This window comes from Phoca vitulina, unplaced genomic scaffold (assembly GCF_004348235.1).
Source record: "Phoca vitulina isolate PV1807 unplaced genomic scaffold, GSC_HSeal_1.0 scaffold2, whole genome shotgun sequence".
NCBI lineage: Eukaryota > Metazoa > Chordata > Mammalia > Carnivora > Phocidae > Phoca > Phoca vitulina.
Window position 1 is genome coordinate 73,301,564 of NW_022589705.1, and position 4,675 is coordinate 73,306,238.

Here is a 4,675-nt window from a genome sequence, read left to right on the forward strand (position 1 = left end):
GTTAGAGGTGAGGAGACTTCACTTAGAGCAGTTAATTGCCTTGCCCACAGATGACCAGCTGCCCCCAAAAGCCCAGGGCTCAGACCTCCAGGGTTGCTCCCCCTCAGGGTCCAGAGGGGAGGGTGAAAGACAGTCTGTCATAGACTGGCTCCCGCCATTCACCAAGGGGAAACACTGACCATACCCAGTGAGAGAGAAGGCACTTCCCAAAGTGGATTTCAACCCACTTGGAAGCTCGGTATCTCCTTGATCATTTCTTGTGAGACAGAGGGCAAGTGCCCAGTTTATTCTTAGTTCTGTGCCCACCCACACCCACTGGGTGGAGAGAGTATCCCAAACCTCTGGTTGGTTTCAAAAAACTTGAGTTCGAAACCCCACATTTTCTTCCCCAAATGCAGGTATTGAAAATCAAGACAATGGAATTTACTGCAAAGGCTTTCAAACCGGGTGCCGTAGAACCCTGGGGTTCCTGGAAGGGGCTTTAAGGGCCAACTAGGGTGTTGGATGTCCCAAAACTGGGCTCCTACTCTCCTTTCCTCACTGACCACACTTCAACCAGAACATCTCCACATTTTCTGTTTTATGTTTGAGATTTCCATAGGAAAGTCCACTTTCTAAAAGATTCTAAAAGATTCTCTATGTGTACAAAGGAGCGGGCAACAGACTTTGTTTCCCAGGGGCTTTTCCACCTGTGGTCGCTGGTCCGGCTCCACTCCCTGGGCTGCTTTGCGTGGCAGGGACGAGGCCAGGTGGGAGGGGACCGGCAACCCGAGCGATCCTCGCTGTGTGGCTTCCCGAGGCCACCAGAAGACTGATAAAGCCTCAGGTTGTTTTCTTCCTCATATTACTCTGGCAATATTGGTACTGGCCTGCCAAACAGAAAAACAATTCCTCTGTCCTTATGGCAGGAGGAGGACAAGGAAAATGAGCCTGCTGGTTAGCAGCCCGCCTGAGCTGTGTCCCCCTACCTCCCCTCTTCTCCAGGACCACTTGGAAACTCGGACAAAAACACAGAGGAGAGATATTCATCTGTCCGTATTTAATTTGAGGCTAAAGTTCCCAGCTCTCGACAATGCAGAGCCGCATTCCAACATGCAGGACCAGGACGGGGTGGTGGGGGAGTGATTATTGCCTGTGAGGTGCAGTAATTATAAATGAAGGGCTTCTCGGGAATATCTGGGTCCCTTCACTGTTTCCTTGGTGATTAAAGCGGCACCAATAAGTCAGGGCGGGCGACTGATTTAAAGGGGCACTAGTGAGGACTGGCACATCCTAGACCTCCAGAAAAATCTATCTCCATCAGTAACAGAATATAGTGGCTTCCCTTTATCAATTGCCTGCTGCAAGCTAAACGCTGAGCTCGGGACATTAGAGACTTTATCTCAGTAAATCCCTCCCACAAGCTAAACCCTGAGCTAGGGACATTAGAGACTTTATCTCAGTAAATCCCTCCCACAAGCTAAACCCTGAGCTCGGGACATTAGAGACTTTATCTCAGTAAATCCCTCCCACAGCCCTGAGGCAAAACAGGGAGCTCGAGAGCTCCATTTCGCAGCTGTGGAAACTGAGGCTCAGAGGTTAGTAATTTGCTCGAAGTCACAAACCTTGAGCCAGGTTCTAACCAGACCTCATTCCAAGTACCACAGCCTATGCTTTTAACCATTCCCCGTGGTGCCTCCACGGTCCGGGGTCCACAGGTGGTGATGAGGATGAGGATGAGGATGAGGATGAGGATGAGGATGAGGATGAGGATGAGGATGATAGTGAGTACTTACCATGTGCCAGGCACGCTGATCTGTTTCTGGTTATCTTGTTTACTCGGCGATCTATGACATAAGGGCTACTATCCCCAGGTCGCAGATGACAAAACGGAATCCTGAAGAAGTGATGTCAGCTTCATAAGGCCACACGCCTAGTCGGAATGGAACTGGGATTCAGGATTCCCTCGTTTGTCCAGATGGACTCTTTCCTGTGAGTCTGCTGGCCAGTGGGTGGGGAAGGGCCGAGCTGGGGCCTGTGGGCAGCTGCCCATGGCGGGTACTGCGCCACCTGTGGCTGACCCTCTAGTGAGAGGCGGGAGGCAGAACTATCCTCTTCCACACATAACAGGGGCTTAAAAAACAAGTTCTCACACAGGCTACGAAGATGCAACAGATGTGACCTGCCCAAGAGTGAGGGGCCCAAGACTCGATTGTGGGGTCTAACCCTTGCCTGAAATCTAACTGGTAAAAGATGCGGCAGCGAGAATGGGGCTGGTGTGCACCTCCAGAGCCTGTGGGGCCAAAGGCTGTTCATATGTTTATTGCAGATGCAAGGGAGAGAGAAGAGCTCGGGGACCATTAAATCCTTCCAGAAGAGCAGGGACTCCGGAGCAAGTGCGGACCCGAAGATACCCAGGAGCTGAGGGGAAGCAGAGGACATGCTCACCAGGCAGCCTCCAAGAGTGGCAAGACCAGAGCAAGGAAGGAATTTCACTGCCCCCTTCCCCTTCCCCATCCTTTCCCAACCCTGGAGGGGTCATGTATAAGAGATAAGGGGGCCTTATCTCTCCTGTCCCCTATAAGCCTGTCAATTTCTCTGGCTTGGGGAAGGGAAAGATTTGACATTGAATCAAATTTGAAATGGGGATTATTATCTAGGACTATACTTTCTAATTTTTGGAATTGAAACCCGTTTTATGCCTGAAAATGACTTTTTAAAATGGACTTGTAATCTAAAAGTGAGCCAATAAGCCATGGGGATAAAATTTAAAAGGACAATGAGAGACACAAATAAAGCTGTATTTTGCTTACATCCCATAAATTGCAATTTGCAGTTTTTCAATGTATCAGTTATACCTGGCTGGTCCAGGATTCCATGGGATGAGGCAGCCAAAGCTATAGAGAAAGAAATTCTAAATTCCACCCCAGAGCAAAAGTCAGGACAGGATTCATCTTCTAATGGAACCATGCAGATAAGCCAAACTCTCTGGGCCAGGCCCTGAGCCGGTGTGTGTCAGAAGGAACGATGAATGAATGTACCCTTTGAATCATGCCCACAGTAACACTGTCAGGGGACCCAAGGAAGTTGCACAGCCCTTGGACCTGGTTCGTTCCTTGAGAACTCTTGTACCCCTCACTAGCCAGGAGGCTGGGATAAAAGAACGTTGGAATGTACATAAAGCCTAAACTGAACCTTATTCTGCAGGCTATGGTAAATCATGGAAAATGTTTAAGCAAGAAAGTAGCCTGGGACTTCTGGTATCTGAGACCCCAGGGGTCAAGAGAGCAGGAGAGGGGGCTTTGGTGTCTCAGGGAAATGCTTCTGACTGCTTTGGGGTCTCACTCGCCCACCTCTGGGTGGGTTCCAGCTTAGGAGTTTTGTAACTTCCCACAGCCCAACCATAGATGGGATCTGGACCCAGGAGCTAGAGAGAGAGCCACCCAGGACCTAATTCCTGATGCAACTGCCCTTGTCATCTCTGACCCTCCAAGACCTCCCCAGTCCAGAGCAGGAGAACCATAGCCCAGACCTGAGCATCTCCTCCCCAAATACCTGAGCCACAGTCTCTCAGGGCAGGCGAGGATGTCAGCCATCCAGGCAGGGGTGAACCAGGAGGGGTAAAGGTGGCCGTCTCCCAGATCCCGTATCCCTTGAGTCTCCAAAGAGAGAAAGGTGAGCCTGGCCTGTCCCCCATAGGCCTGTCATCCATGAAGGAGAGCAGGGAGTGTTCTCTGTGGGCACGAGCTCCAGCCAGCCCCCACCCCCCAGCTCCAGCACAGCCCCCAATGCCAAACCCAGCTCCAGCCCCTGATCTGGAACCACGCGTCTCCTGCTCAGAACCGTGCTCCGAAGCCAGGCTGCCTAGGCGCAAATCCCTGATCTGCACCACTTAATAGCTGCGCGCCCTTGTGCAAATTACTTAACCTCTCCGCAGAGGTCACGTTCCTCATCTGTCAACTAGGCATGCTAACAGAACCTACCTGATAGGTCAGGCTGAGGCTGAGACGATGGAGAGAACAATGGCTAGGGAGCATATTCTTTGCTCTCTGTGAAGTTCGCCCCGGTTCCGGGGCCGCCTCCAGCCCTCGCCCACTTTCCGGGCTTCCCGGGCTCAGAAGGCTGATGCAGTGCACTCACCTCCTTTCTCTCTCTCTCTCCAGAGTGGATTGGTTTGAATGCGATCTGTAATCTCCCAAAAGGCCCCGGAGGGACCCATTGGCTCCTTCTAAGGAGCATTAACTCAAATGGTAACCAGCTCTCTGTGCCTGTCAGGAGGCCAGGTCCTGGGGGAGCCCTCCTGCCTGCCATGAAGGAGCTAGCAGGCTAGTTTTGCAGCTCGGGAGTGGGGATGGCAGGACAGCGGCCCCCAGGCCAGCCCTATGCATGCCTAGGAGCCTGCTGCCCCTCAGAGTTCTCCCACCCATTGCCAGCTGAGTCCACCCTGCAGAGGTAGCTCCCAGGGGTCGGAGGAGGACAGCAGGGCCACCTGGGTACCACAGTATGGCCAGAAGCCTCCTCCCTCCCTGGGTTGGGAGCAGGCCTCCACCTCCCAGCAAATGGACTCCCTATGACCCCTGCCCAGGATCCCCTGCTGCCCCTGTCCTCCTCCTAAGATGGAAATGAGGAGCCCCCTAGTAGCTAGCTCACCGGGGCCCTCATGTCCCAAGCAGCAAGGAGAGTTTTACTGAGGAGT